This window comes from Tachypleus tridentatus, chromosome 7, assembly GCF_004210375.1.
Source record: "Tachypleus tridentatus isolate NWPU-2018 chromosome 7, ASM421037v1, whole genome shotgun sequence".
Lineage (NCBI taxonomy): Eukaryota > Metazoa > Arthropoda > Merostomata > Xiphosura > Limulidae > Tachypleus > Tachypleus tridentatus.
The window spans coordinates 48,436,762-48,453,454 of record NC_134831.1 but is presented as its reverse complement, the minus strand read 5'-3'; the positions used below and the strand labels follow the sequence as shown (position 1 = coordinate 48,453,454).

At 33.9% G+C, this 16,693-nt stretch overlaps 1 protein-coding gene across 1 annotated transcript in view; it reads left to right on the top strand.

Annotated features, from left to right (window-relative positions):
- LOC143255605 (uncharacterized) overlaps positions 1-16,465 on the top strand; it is a 94,918-nt gene extending 78,453 nt beyond the window's left edge. Inside the window, exon 8 of the mRNA XM_076511493.1 lies at positions 16,293-16,465. The gene's annotated coding sequence lies outside the window, so the exon portion shown is untranslated. The remainder of the gene's footprint in view (positions 1-16,292) is intronic.
- Positions 16,466-16,693: the final 228 nt, after the last annotated feature.

Here is a 16,693-nt window from a genome sequence, read left to right as displayed (position 1 = left end):
TGCTAATCACATGCAACTAAAACATATAATTTAATACTTCTAATCTGAGTGATGTCAGATAAAACGTTATCATATAATTACAACAATCATTTACAGGAAGCTGATTAAGAAAGATCTTGTCAATTATACACATGAAAACAAAACATCATTTAGTACTTCTTATATAAATAAAATAATACCTGAAGATCTGATAAAATCTTATTGCATATATAGCTCAACATGAACAAAAAGTCTGAATGACATTTTTCCCTCCTGAATATCAAGATCTAGTTAGACCAACAATATATACAGATCTTGCTAATCAATTGCAGCAAAATAAAATATGGCTTAATGGCACTATTATAAGTTAAATACTAACTCTACAGATATATAGAAGTGTATAAGTTAAACAGAAAAAAAATCTTAATTTAAAAGTAAATATTAAAAAGAGAATCCTAAATATTGATTTTTTTGTGTCTTGTGTGTTGTTGAATGCAGAATTGGTGTTTGTGATGTCCAAATACTGTGTCTGTAGTTTATTATGAATTAGATACTTAAATTATCAATATTGACAAGCTAGGATATAAGTTAAGAACCTCCTATTTCTTCTATTTTTTGTGATATTAATATATTTATAGAATCATCCAAGGTGGCTCCACCCACTTCTTACATTTAAAAAAATACTTGCTTATCTATACCTGCTTTGCTCTATCATGTTTTTATAGCCAGTTAGAAACTCTGAGTTTTCTCCACTTGGTTTTATCAGCCTTTTTGAGGTGATAATTTCCCAAGATTATTTGCTTTGTCTATAATCTGGAAAGGAAAGGAGGAGTGAAAATGTTGTCTGTAAAACAGTATTTTTTAGACCCAAATACAGTTTTGTTTGTAAGCCTGATACATTATGTTGGAATTTTATTATTTTTGAGGAGTACCTTATAATTATTTCATTCTAAAATGTATGTCTAAATTCTAAAAAGTTTTACATATTCAACATGCAAAATTCATCAAGGCTTAATATGCAAGATGTATAGCAAGCAAGTGCAAACTTCTTTACAATCTTAAGTAATAGAAATTATTGTTTTCTGTATTTGTATATTTAATGTTTTCTGTTTTAAAAATGTAACTGAAATTTAAGGATTTATTTGCAAATAGTAATATATATATATATATATATATACACACACACACACACACACACTCACATGTGTAATGTATTGTTACTGTTATGTGACTCTATTTGACAAAATACTGGTTCAGTAGAACACAGTCAAGACAAGTCACTTTGTACTGTATTAAAGTTATAGTATGAAAACTAACAAGCACAGAATGGTTATAAAGTTGTTTCTTTGGTCTGAGCCTGTAGTGAGAGAGTTAAACATTCAAATTCTGATACTGATAAAGAGCAAGGTGACATTGGATAAAAACAGCAAGCAGTATCTTTTCACCACATTTTAAGTGCTTATTTCTCTTAATTTTTAACAGCTATAATACATTTTAATATGGTACTTTATTTAAAGTGGGAAACTACCAACACAGACACATCTTAGACCATTACATCTCTGTATCATTTCAGATTTTCCATGTGCCATTAGGTTTTTTAAGTAATTAGATTTAGCCTTTTACCTTTTGAGGTGGATTCCTGCACGTGGTGAGGGAACCTCCTAGAGAAGGTTCTGTACTGAAATGTACTTTCATTTTACTTCCTGGGGTCTGAATATTCACTCGTGTTGGCCATGAGTGGCAACCCATGAAGGGGAGGAGAGGATCCTCATGATTTAGGGATCTAACCCTAACACACTGCTTTGACCTTGAATTTCTGTAAATAGATAGCCTTGGAGTGCCCCCTTCCCAGGATCAAATGTCAACTGAAAACTAGAGTTGGATGTTCTCAACAGGTGTTGTGGACATTGTGTTGTGTCTTATGCTGGTGTTAGGGTATAGTGATTACGAAACCCTGGCATTGCTGCAGTGTTGTTGTTTGGCAATATAATGCTAAATATAATGGTGGATGGGATTAGTATGTACTGAATCTTTCTTCTTTTATTATGGATTCTGCAAATAAAAACAACTCATTGGTAAATGGCCCTGTTTTAAAAACTCTGAACAACAGTCTTCACCTTCTTCTAAACCTGTACTTTATTTTCTCATACTACATTCTTTGTCAGACAAATGTTTAGGGCAAAAGTCTCCCTTTTTTGTTCAGATGGAATTAGAGGTACTTGCTGGCTCTCCTAAGTCATTCAAGAAGCTGTATTCTTGGGACATCTTGGTGGAAATATCTACTCCAAAATACAGTGAACTCCTCTTGAATTTGAAGGCAGTTCGGGATATACCCATTGAGGTTACTCCCCATGCTTCTTGGAATTCCCAAAATCAGAGATCTTGCTGGTTTCTGCAGTGAGGCATGTCTTCACGCTGAAGCATTGAATTATGCTGCCTACCAGTGTTCTAATTTTGACATTTATGTCACCACAGCTGTCAAGCGGGGTTATTTGAATTGTACGGTATTGCCATGTATTCCCTACTCTCTCTAATGTTTCCAATGTCAGCAGTTTGGTCACTTGAAGACATCAAGTCATGGTTCTTTGACATATGCTTGTTGAGTTGGCAAAGACCATTATGTCTGTGAGTATGAACTGGACCCTTACTATTTTAGTCGTAGTGGCTCTCACCCTTTTTACTTTCATTCTTGCCAAATGTGGTTGGAGAAGAAAGAGGTACAACATTTTAAAACAGTTCACAACATTTCTCAACCCAAGCATCAGAAGTTATTGTCCCCACCTCAATCTCAGACATTTGCTGATGCACTATTTTCACTGCTTCAGTAGGAGTGCAGACAGGTCTTTCCATGCCTCCAACAGAGTCATTCTCAAACTGTATGCAGAGTCTGTTGTGCTCTTTTGATAAGCATGTTGACAAGTTCACATTTACTTTTCCTCTCTTCCTACCATTACTTTTGGTGACTACTTGGGTTCACTTTATTTGGTCTTGAGATGTAGAATGGTTATTCATTCTCCCCCTTATTTGGTGGAACCTAAATCCACTGATAGAAACCTGCCCACTTGATCCAGGGCAGAAGCCATGAAGGTTGAAAGATTTCCTTCTAATAAAGAAAAATGATGTGGTCATAAATCAAAGGTTTCTCCACCTAAATAAAATTGTCATTATTAATGCATTCTAATTTAGATGACATTAAAGCCTTTATTGATTCCTATCATCCTATGTGTATTTTCTTGCAGGAAACATTTCTAAAACCTGCTGATACAGTCATGTTTTGGCAGTTTTCTTTATGCTGGATTGACAGATTGTGTGATGAATGAGTGCATAGAGGGGTAGCACTGCTGGTTGACCAACATGTTACTGCCCTGTCTTTAACATTGGAGGCTGAAAACATCTGTGCTTCCTTGGGTCATACCATTACTGTTTGTTCTCTCTACCTGTTGGCTGGAGAGACCTATGATCAATCACATGTTGATGCTTTCCTTTGTTTTTAACCTGGGGAACTTTAATGGACACAATCCCCTCTGGAGTGGTGCTAATATTGATGGGAGGGGTTATTCTGTAGAATGTATGCTCTCAGATCACAACCCTTCTCTTTTCAGTACCAGTTCTTATACTTATTTTCATGCACCTAGTCAGTCTTTTTACTGCAATTGGTCTCTGTATCTGCTACCCTTCACTTTTCTCTCACTTTTACTGGAGGGTTGACAGTAACCCACAGGGCAGTGATCATTTTCCTATCATTTTGAGGGAGACTGGCAGTGACTGATGTCAACCAGCTCATGTGCCTAGATGAAAATTGGACCAGGCTAAATGGCCTTCTTTTACTGCTCTTTCAGAACTTGATCCTGCCATTTTCTGTATGTTGTTGATAGATGACTTTGTGGTAGCAGTGACTGCTATATTGTACATGCAGCTGCTCAGTCTATTTCTAAAACCTAGACATATTTTTCCATGGTATTCTCATTCATGGAGACATCCTGCCAGCCAAATGGGATGGAAGGCTCAAAAATGGGACTGGGATATCTTTCATAGGTATCTCACACTTTCAAACCATATTGTTTTCCAGCAGGCCCATGTCCATGATCAATGGGTAAGATGTCGAAGGCAGAAGGAATCTTCGAGTTAAGCTCACAACTAGTACCTCTTCCACTACCAGTTACAAAATCTTGTGAGACAAGATTTGTAAAGTCAGTGGGCAGTATATTTCCCTTGTCCTTTTGATCTTGTTTTCTGATTAGAAAGTTATTTATGCCTGGTGCATCACCAGTTCTTAGGGCTGTGTCTTTAATGTCACATTTTTCAGTGTGAATATTACTGCATAACTGCACAACTTCTTCGTACCATTGCAAACTGGCTCTATGTCAACAATTTACTCATTTTGTATCAGTTATTTAACTGGAGGGAAGTTTATTGAGCAGCAACTTCAGACTGCCTTCAATTCTTTGTTGAAGTGGACCACAACAAGCTGTTTTACCTTTTCTTTCTCTAAAACTGATTGCATGCACTTTTTGCTGCCAATGGGGTATTTACCCTGATTTCGAGATCCATCTCAGTAATGATGTTCTTCCCATGGTTCCTGAGTCAAAGATCTTGGTGCTAATCTTTAACCTTAAGCTGACCTTCATTACACACATCAAGCAGCTACGTTTCAATTGTACAGGGGCACTGAACATCCTCTGCATCCTCTCTTCTACCTCTTGGGGATCAGACTGATATTCTGTGTTGAAGATCTATCAAGCCCTCATGTTTCAAGCTGTATTATGGATCTCTGATTTGTGGTTCTGCCAGGCCCTCTGTCTTGAAGATGCTATCCCATATATGGACTACTGTTCTGTATTGAAGTCTCATCTGATGCTACTTCGTATTAGACTTGGAGTGAGCTACATGGTAACAAGCTTTTTCAGATCAAACCTTCTGTTGCTCTTTGGCTGTCTTGTTTCCATAAGGGTCAGAAAAAGGGAGTTGTCCTGGATAGCCTATACATTGATCACAGTTTTTTAACTTGTTTTGTGTTTTATATAAGAATTATCTACCAATGTGTGGCATTTGTGACACTAAACTGAAAATAGCTCATGTTATACTGTTATAACATCATTATGACTCTAAATGATGGTACTGTTTTTTACATGTTTTTTTCCATAGGTTTACTCCTAATACTGGACATTATTTACCTTGTGAATTTAAATTGTTGAGAGCCATTTGCCGTTTTAATTCTATTTAAGGTTTTTTATCTACTTTATGAACTTTCTTTATTTTTACCTTGATTAATTTTTATATTTTGTAAAGATTTTACTTTTATATTACATTTTTTTTTACTGGTTGTTTGGTGCAGATAGCTCAGTTGCTTTAGCCAATAAATATTAAACAACCAATTAAAATGTAGCATAGTGACTGTAGAGACTAATTCACCATTAAAATTATCAAAGAAATGTTCATAAAGACTTGAAATGTATGTGCTGCAGTGTCAAATCTTAGTTCAGGTTAATGTTGTTTACTGTTTGTTGCTTTTTTGTGTCAGTTCTCATTTGTTGTATTTTTTACCTGTTAATGAATAGAAGTATAATAATTTTCCCTGCTTTTTGACTGCTTATATTTATTATTCCAAGATGTCATCCAGTAGCTCAATGGTAAGTTGAAAGATGTATAACTCTGAAAACCAGATTTTGATATTTGTGGTGGGCAAAGCATAGACAACCCACTGTGTATTTTTGTGCTTAAACATAAAGAATCAAATTAATCTGAAACGGATATAAAACCTTTTTTTTTTAATAATGTGATGAAAGAGTGTTTAGATCTATTCAAAATATTCAAGAATAGTTGCATTCCAGCATTTGGAATAACTGTGGCTCTTCCTTACTTTTGACCAGTACTTATTCTTCGATATATAGCTGTAATGGTGTTTCATTGCTGATATTCAATAGCATTTATCACTCATGTCTCTTCCCTTTTAAAGATAATGTATGTTGCTTGTTTTAATTACTCGTTTTGGAAATCATAAATAAAAGATGAAGGTACTTCTTAAGTGAACTGTGTTCCATGGTTACATACGTAGAAAATTAAGATATCATTTGATGGAATTTAGTTGATTAATTTTCAGCTGCTTGTATTGAATGAAGATATGATTGGCATTGGTTACTTGTGTAGATACGATAATACAAATAGATATTTCCTGTTCTAGATTATCATGTATAGCAAGGTTTGTAAGTGTAAAATAATTTACTCCAAAATGCCACTGTTAGTTTCATAGAGCAACCTGACATATGCAAATCTACTACAGGTTCCATGTAGTTTAACACCCAAAAATAATAGTTTTGAAATAAAGCTGTGTTTGAAAAACAATTGACAGTTTACTTTAGATTATTTGTAAGAAGCTGCATAATAAACAGCTTATATACTGAGAGCATATAAGTTTGTCACATGAAATTGTCAGTTCAACAAGTAAGAGTATTTATTAAATTTCAATTCTAATCATGCTTTGTATATGTTAAAAATTTACAAAAGTATGTAAAGTAGTGGACCAGAAAGGAGCAGAAGTTGAGATAGAAATGTTTCATTTCTAACACCACAAAACCATGAGATGCACTGTATTATTGTAATCATGCATACAGAGACCACACACTAAACTTGGATTTATCTGCTCCCTGAGAACATGTTATGTACAAAACTTTTCACACAGGTTTTTAACTACCTACAGGGAGATTTTTCCAAAGGTTTTTTTTTTAATTGAAATATAAGTAATGGTGTTTATAAAGCTTAGACAAGTGTAGCATCTTGATAAAATATTATCATATACATTTATAAATTCAAAAAGTTTTCACATTAGTTGATAAGATTCTCTGAATAGCTTTTATAGAAAAGGGGATTTATCATAATGGCCAAGATAAATTTTTAATGCTTTATTTGCCAGAATTTTATAAATGTAGAAATAATACATGCAGCTTTGTAAACCATATAATACTATCATTTTTTAAATTTAACCACACATTTCTTTCATTCTATGGAAATCTAAGAGCAGAATATAATAGGTGAGTAAACTTCTTTAAAAAAAAACATCTTTGGTTGTCACATAAAATTTATGAAGGATAATTCTAACATATTCTATCATTCTGTGGGTTCTTTTAGATTATTTGGTGAACATAATGCCAATTCCAGTTCTGCTGATGATAATAAATTAGTTTATTTCTTCAAAAAGCAAATTATGTTTGTTATAAGCTACATTTCCTATCGTTGAACTTAGTCACACATTCAACATTCTTGTTCAGTGTCATGGCTACATTCAGACCATATTTTCTTAGGTCTTTTCTCACTACATCCATCCACCTTTTCTTCAGTTTTCTTCTTGCCCTTCTACTGTTACATTTATCACTCTCTTACCAACATATTTTGTCTTATCATGCAGCTGAGTTCTTTTACCTTCTCCATAATTGAGGGTACTTTCATTCCTCTCACTAATATTTTGTTTTCTACATCAGTCTTTCTTTGATGCCTTGACATCTACATTTCTGCCATGTTCATCATTCTGCTCTTCTTTCTTTCTTGAACTTTAGCATTAAGTCCATACAGTATGAATGGTCTTACCACTATTTCATAAATCTTCCCTTTCAACTTTTTTGACATCTTTTTATCACATGCTGCTCCATTACCTTCTTTCTGCTTCATCTATACCTTGTTTATTCTTTTCTTGGCCTCTTAATTTACTCCTTTGTCTGCTTTCTTAGTTTATTTAAGATATGTAAATATCTCCATTTTCTTTAACTCATAACCATCAAGAAGCATCTCATCATCTTTTACTTCCTCTCCACTGAATTTTGCTACCATGTATCCTGTCCTACGTATTTTTAAAGTGTATCCCTAGACAACCTTTCAACCTTTCTGACTTCACTTATGTTCTATTCACAAGATACGCCATTGTGTGCAAATGACATAGATCATGGCACTTGTCTTTATTCTTTTAAATATTGGGTCCAGCACCAACCACACACTTTGCAAATATTGCTGCTACTTCATACATATTGATGATCAGCCTCATACATAGCTCTGGTGCATTCCTTTTTCTTAAGCACTAGTATATCAACTTCCTTGGCACTCTGTTATGAGCTTTTTCCTTGTCAGTGAATGCCACATAGAGGTCTTTTCCACTTTTATCAGACTTTTCTCTGTCAACCCTCTCAATAAATATATGGTATCCTAATATTAGAGATAAATGACCTTATAACACCAAATTCGTTTATCTTTTTTTAACTGGACACTCAGTGTTTCAAGTAACAGCTCCTTCATGAACATTCCACTAGTTTGGTGGGCCACTCTTGAAGAAGTAGCATAGTGAAATGTTTAGTAGCCAGTTTAAGAAAATGAATTTAGTTTTATAAGATACCTCATTTCCATTATTAAAATGTCTTCTGTAAACCAATGTACTGTACAGAAATTAATTAAATGTGACATCTGTTGTTGATCTACCAGGCAGATACTCAAAAGTTTCTGTCCCTATTCCTATCATAGCTCTCTATCTTATATCCATAGCACTTTTTCAAAGCATCCTTGTATGAAACAACAAATTTATGCTTTAACACAGTAGTTCTTAACCTGGATTCAATCAAACCCCAGGGGTTCGGTGAGTCAGTCTCAGGGATCAGCAGAGGTCAAGACACACACACTGTGTGTGTGTCCATTCCATTCACCCCACTTGTATGATTCGTAAAGTCATGCTCCACTTGGCCATCATTGGCTGTGGCTGATCATGTCACATCACTTTGCCTTAATATCTGTGCTGCAGGGAACTTCGTGCTCTTAGTAGTCAACTTGTGACTGTAGTAATCGTGCATCATTTGTGATTTTTTTTCTTAATCTTTCAATCCCTTCATACTAATTATGTCAAGCAAAAACAGAAAGTGGTCGGATGAATACATACAATATGGATTCACATATATAACGGAACATGATGAGAGTCAGCGTCCTCAATGCATGATTTGCAATGCCAAGTTGAGCAATTCTAGTCTAGCACTGGCAAAACTAAGAGAACATTCCTTAAAGTTGCATGGAGATGGGAAATACAAAAACATAATATTTGCTGAATTCAAGGTAAAGAGAGCCAGGTTCGATGAAAAGGCTATTTTGCCTGTTCTCGGCTTTGTACCCATCGACAAACCGATCTTCACATCATCGTATGAAGTTGTGTACTTGATTGCAAAGCAGAGCAAACCACACACCATTGGTGAAGCACTCGTAAAACCAGCTGGATTGAAAATGGCACATATCATGCTGGGAAAAGCTGCTGAAAATAGGTTATCCCAAATTCCTCTTTCAAGTGACACCATCAGCAGCAGAATAGATGACATGAGCGATGACATCTCGACTCAAATAGTTGCAGATCTGATTTCAAGCCCAGCAAAATTCAGCCTTCATCTTGACCACCAATGTTTCTAATCTAAGCCAGCTTGTTGTATTCGTGCACTATGTGAAGAATGACGAGATAAAAGAAGATTTTTTTATTTTGTAAGCCTCTTACAACAACAGCTAAAGCAGCGGAGGTGAAGAAACTTGTGGATGACTTCTTCAGAGACAATGATCTTTTGTGGGATATGGTTTCTGCAGTTTGTTTGGACAGAGCTCCAGTCATGCTGGGACGAAATTCTGGTTTTAGTGTGCTGGTTAAAGCCTATGCACCACACATTATTGTAATGCACTGTATTCTGCACAGGCATGTATTGGCAACAAAAACCTTGCCTTCAAAATTGGCAGAAGTATTAAAAATTGTAGTGGAATGTGTGAACTTTGTGCGAAATAGTGCCCTGAAGCACCGCATCTTCAAAGAGCTGTGAAATGAATTGGGCTATAAGTTTGAGGTACTTCTGTACCATTTTAATGTTTGGTGGTTATCCCGAGGAAAGGTGCTGAATCGTGTTTTTGCCATGCGTGTGGAATTAGCCCTGTTTTTGTGAGAGCACCAACATTGTCATGCAGATTGCTTCGAAAAATCTGAGTTCATTCTCATTTTGGCGTACATGGCCGGTATCTTCAGTGCTCTCAATCAACAGATGCAGGGCAGTCGTGTCAACATCATCAAAGCGGAAGAAATCCTGAAGACTTTTCAAAAATAGCTACCGTTATGGAAACGATGAATAGAGAATGATAACTTTGCAAACTTTCCCCTGCTGGACGACTGTATAAGTAAGATTGAAGATGTGTTTGATATTGGAGACATTTCTGTACCTGGGGAACTGAAACAAGCAATTGCCATGCTCTTAGATGAGCCCACAAAGTTTCTCGACGGATACTTCCCCACCAGAGAGTCATATCCAGCATGGGTGAGACAGCCGTTCACATTTAGTGTTGCGACAGCAGATGTCAATAATGAATATCTCGAAATCATTGAACTTCAGCAGAGCCAGGTTCAGCAGCAACTTTTCAGAACAACAATGCTCTCAATGTTTTGGTGTCACCAAATCATAGCCTACCCTCTTATTGCTAAGAAAGCCCTTGAGATACTCATACTGTTTGTTACAACGTATCTTTGTGAGCAATCCTTTTCGAGGATGGTAGACATAAAAACAAAGAAAAAGAACAGACTTTGTTGCAAAAATAATATAAGAGTGGCACTCACCAAAGTGAAGCCGTGCATTTCTGAACTTGTCTCTGAAAGGCAGCAGCAAAAGTCACATTGATTTGCAGTAAATGTTCATTGAGTTATGTTTTTGATTTTGTGTGAAATTCGTGTTTTGTTGGTTTTGTTCTTTGAACACTGATATTGTATGCAACTGATGCATGGTTCATTTTGTGCACTAATGAAATATCTACTTATGTTTTGAATTTGAAAAAATCATATTTTATTTTTCCAATTACGAAGGGTTCAGTGAATGCAAGTATGAAACTTCCAGGGTTCAGTTCCTCCAACAAGGTTAAGAACCACTGCTTTAATGGTTACATTTCACCTATCCTTTTGGATGTTTGTACAAGAATACTTTCCCTCCAGGCATATATTTTTTTTTTGTTATTAGAGCATTGAAAAGCCTAAACAACACTTAAGGTCCTAATTTGTCTATTTTATTATTAAAGTGCTTTAATACATATATTATTTATCCTGATGCTTTTCCTTTTTTTCGTTTTCTCTGACATTCTTTCTGTACTTCCACCAGTGTAATATGTTCAGTCAGTTCCCTGTTTTTTTTGTTTTTTTTTTTGCTTTTGTTTGGTTTCCATTTGTTCTATTCATTTAACTCTTTCAGAACAGGCTTGGTCCCTAGCACCAATCTTGTAACCATTTTGTGCTTGTTATAGCTTTAATGCTATAACTCATATTATTGGTAAACATTAAAAAGCTTTGTTGCACAAAATATCACATTTTTATTATAAAGTCTTAAGGCTTTTAAGGAAATGTTTGTCTTATGCCTTTTTTTCTTTTCACTTGTTGCCTATCCAACATGAAAGGTAATTTTCATTTTAAGATTTAGAATAGTTTTGCCTTCGAATATTTTCAGATTTCATATTTGAAATCTTTAGCTTCCAGGTAATTGACAAATATTTTTAAAGAAAAAACTTTAAATTTTATCTGTCATTTTTACTGTTGAATCTCTGTACAGGTTTAGTATGTTTGACTGATCTAATAACCACCGTAAAAATTAGGAAATAAATATTACTTATGCTTTTTTCATTCTAGAATGACTACATATTATGACTCAAAAACACAAATATTTAGTCTAAATAGCTTAAATGCCATAACATAGTACTTTTATATATATGTATTATTTTTATTATACTGACTTTGCAGTCATGCCTGGCTAACATTACAGAAGTTAAATGATGTGGCACATGTGCACCCATATTACTGTGTCCAAGAGTGTAAAAATGACCTTTAGTCTTTACAAAGTAACCTGTCTTGGCTTTGTTTTAGTGGATTACAATTTTATAAAATGCAGTCACATTTCAGTTATAATACATTAGACTATGTAACACAAATTTTGTTCCTGGATAGTGTGTGTTATTTCTTAATTGCTTATGTTGTAAAAGTACAGAAAATGGCCATTATTCTCTTCAAACTTTGCTTTTGTGACTTGGATAATGAAATTTAGAAATTAACCTATTTTCTATGTAAAAACAAGCAAATTTGCACATTTTCATTTACATAAGGTCTGAATAAAACAACATATGAATCAACATTTACATGTATTTATACTAAAGTTCTATAAAAATGTTTAGAAGTGAGTAATTTTTCAAGATTTGCAACTGTAATGTAAATCACTTTCACATGTCAGCCCCCAAATATAGTCTCTCATTATGTTTTTTTTATATGCTCCTTGGTAGCGGCATTCAAAGTCCAGTATATCTTGGTTAGAAGTGATCACCCTGCTCCTCTGAGTAGGCTCCCACATTCTCCTTGAACTTATCAAGATGAGCATCAAGGATATGGACTTTATGGGACATCCTGCAGCACATTTTGCTATAGTTCTTCACCAGAGCCTTAACCAGTTCCACATAATTTTTGGCCTTATGAATCCCCAAACCACTGCGACATAGATGTCCGAGGCTTATTTTTCTTCCTACTGAGCTTGGGAAATTCTGTACACTTCAGGATCATCTTTATTTGTGGTCCAACGAAGACACCAGCTTTGACCTTTGCCTCAGACAGCTTAAGGAAGAAGTCTTGAAATTACTTGAAGTCTGCAGACTCCTTATCAAAAGCTGTGACATATTGTTTCATAAGACTCAATTTTATGTGCAATGGTAGGAACAACACCTCCTGGAGGTCCACTAGTGATTCACATTTGACATTGTACCTCCCCACAGAGAACTCGGTCCATTGTGACCAGTACTTCCTGTTGTAATGTGCTGCGGTATCCCTGCTGTCTGAAAGACAAAGATAACAGGAAAACTCAGTAAAGCCTCCTTGGAGACCCATCAAGAATGCCACCATTTTGAAGTCTTCTGTAACCTCCCAGCCATACTTATAATACTTCAAGGCTTCTAACAAGGTCTTGATGCTGTTGTGTTCCTCTTTCACAGAGTACTTTTTTGCTCTTGTCTTGATAAATTGGCCACATAATAGCAGAATGCATCTTGAGAATGCTTGCAGCTTCTTGATGTCATCTCTGATAAAATCAGATAGGTCTATGTGTTCGCTTAGGCAGCTAGAACTAAACTGAAGTGGTGAGTGGTGAGCCCCTGTATATATATATTACTATGGAAGGTTCTGTAACATTCTAAAATGTTCTTGAAAATTCTTGTAAGTTCTACAACATTCTAGAAGACTCTTGTCAGTTCGAGAAAATTCTCTGTTAGCTACTCAGCACTGACTCTACCTGGAATTTTCTGGAAAATGGGTAAATTTGAAAATGTCATTACCCAGGTCACAAGAGCAAAGTTTGAAGAGAAAAATAGGTATTTTCCATTTACTTTAGGCATAAGCAATTGGGAAATAACACTTAATGACCAGAAACAAGAAAAAGTAAAAATTTTGTTACATAGTGTTATATATGTATATATGGTTATTACTATTTACAAATAAGTATAGCAAACAATTCTCTCTTCCATTTATTACCTTTGTACTTGTTTGCTGCTTGCCATAGGTTGCTTAGTATTATAAAATTTTGCTCATGAAGGGTGAGAAATAAAAGTTTTTTTTAGATTTTGTATTGATACATTTGTTTGAAACAACCAAAAAAAAATCATAGATTACTATAGAGTATCATAGAATTTCCCTATAAGTTATTAAGTTTAGTAATTGAGCTGTATTTGGGTCTAAAAATATAGTTTTGAGCATACTAAAGTCTCAATTTTATCAACTTGAAGTCTTGTATAAAAAAAAAAAGTTAACATTATAATACTTGAAAATTGTTACAAAAGACACTAGGGGATAATTCTGAGCTTTTGATTAGTTATTGGCTTGTAACAGACAGAAGCAGTTTTTATGAGAAAGTGTTTTCAAAAAATGGAAAGAGGTGAACTGGACCATTCTATTTGATTTAGTATGTGAGCTGCATCTCAGCAAATGGAAAAAGTAGGAGTTCTGATTTTATGTTATAACTTTTCAATATCAGTAATTTGAATTACTAATTCATAAGAAACTACAGATTTGCACTTGGACATCACAAACATTTTATTTGAAATAGTGCTGCATTCACCATACTATGTGATACAGAAAAATTAATATTTAAGATTTTTTTAATATTTAGTTTTAAATTAAAATAATAAATAATATATAATACTAAAATAGTATTCTAAATAGTAATATACAGTTTAATACCAAACTTACTGAAATACTTTTGTAAAATAAAAGTTCAGTAAAATTTTGGATGTGAGGCAACAAATGCTATAACATGGTATTTGACTTGTGTCCCATGTGGAAAGTATTAATAGGCGAAGTATGCATCCCATCTATTTTTGATGTTTGCAACATTTGCAATCATTTTGTCATTATTTTCCTCAACTGAATTCACTTCCTTGTTTATACCTTAATCTCCTTCCCCCTGGTTTTTGGCTAGTCTGCAAACAAGTTTTCTCCTCCATCCCATCTTTCCTTCAACATTTTAAACAACTTTGCATACAACCTATGTTTGGTAGTAGTAGCCAGTGCCATCTTTTTTTGTCTTACTTCAGAACCTCATTTTTCATTGCTTTACTATAATCTGTTCAATTTCATCATCTTCTTCTTCACACTTTCTCACCCACTACCATGTCTTTCTTTGGAAATTGTTGCATTTTTAAATTTTTCCCACAATTTTGGTCATTATAATCTCACATACATTTTGAAAACCTCCCCTATATATTATTTGCAGTTTTGATCCCAATCATTGTGCTCGCACTACTTTATCATCTGATAAAAAATTTCTCAGTTCCACTGCTTTATTTTGGGAGTGCACTGTTTTACCACTATTCTTTCTGTTGCCTTGTGCTTCATACTTCACCAACAGAATCTGGTGCTGCAGTATGAGACTTTCCATGTTATAACTATGCACAATTTTTTACGTTTTCACTTTTTCCATCTTAATTAACAGGATCAGAATGGTATATAATTTTTTTGTAGTTTGTGTTTTGTTCAGTAGTAAGAGTTTTTAGTCCATTGTAATTATTATTATAGAATTTTAGTAGTTTTTTTGGTACAAGTTATTACATAATTGCATCCCATAAATTTGATCAAAACAAAGCTATTTCAACTCAAATGTTCAGCTGCATAGTTGAAATATGTCTTATTCCTTAAGTTAAATAGATGAAGTTTGTTACTTATCACTTTCTCACAGGTAACCAATAAAAAGTGGTCTCAAATTCAGATTGAAACCATGACAATGACCTGATAGTTCTAATGATCATGTTGTACAAATAACAGTTGTAACATGTCATAGGTTATCTTTCATGACTTTTCAGGGTGTCTAGAAAACCAATTTATGGTAGTACATCCACTAACTTCTCCTTTTAAATCTGGATAAACCAGAAAGAAATGATTTTTTTATTTTGTACATATCTAGCAGTTTGTTCTTTCAGAAACATGCACTTGTTATCTTCTTGTAATATTCTCATATAAATACATGAAATACTGACAGACATTCTGAATTTTAAAGATGAAATGAGTTACTATCCTTTCAGCTGTATCATGCAAAATATACCAAAAATATACTGCATCACATTAGTATATATACAAAATGCACATAGATATTGATGTTATAATCTTTAGCAAATATTCATGTTTAAATGTACATATAGTACTGAAGATATATTATGCTCTATCTCTTTTAAAACCTGTTTTTTCTCCCATGGGTGTGTGTGTGTGTGTATATATATATATATATATATATATATCATATATATTTTTAGAGAATGTTAATACTGATAGAGTTAAGTAATTTAAAACAAAGGGAAGGACTGCATTAAAAATAGCAAATTTAAACTTCTGAGTAATTATATTAGTTTGTTATAACCAAAAACATATTGAAACAAAAATAAAGTAAAAAAACACTGCACTAAGTGAAAGAATGCCAGGGTATATGCTATAATGTGGGATATAAAATGACATTCAATGATAATTCGGTAGTTTATTTAAATTTTTAATGTAATTGTAAAAAGTATGGTGCATTCACTTTGACATACTTGTGTCTAGAAGGTTAAGGAAACCATGCTTTTCTTTGTTGTCTAATCAGACTTTCCATTTTACTAACCCATAAACTCTGTAACATATGTATGTTTATCAATGAACAGTTAATACAAAAGCAATTGCTACACTGTATTTGGGTTCATATTTAATTATTTTTCAATACTTTGAAATTGTCCTAAAGTACTAGAAAATTTTGTTTCAGCTATATAGGATATTATGTTTGTTTACACAGATGAGTACTTTCTATCCTGTATGAAAAGAATTGAAGATATTTCAGCTGAGAAGATGAAAAAGTTACTACAGCAACATTCAAGTTCTATGAATGCAGAATTGTGTCACTGTGCAGAGTTATTTCCTTCTGTCAATGCTACATCTTTGAAAGAATCAGATTCTTCTCAGTGTCAGGTACTGTTTTTGTTAGTTTGTCATATGCCAGTGTTTATGAATACGACATCAGAACTTTTGTTTTTGTTATAAAATATTATATAGGATTTTTTTTTCTTGGAAATTTAGTATATTATTTGGAAAAATTATTGCCCCACTGGGTTGAAAACAGTCAGTGTGTGTGACAAGAATCACTAGTGAACATTGCAGAACTTTGTTAACTTTTCATAATTTCTGTGCCCGTATTAT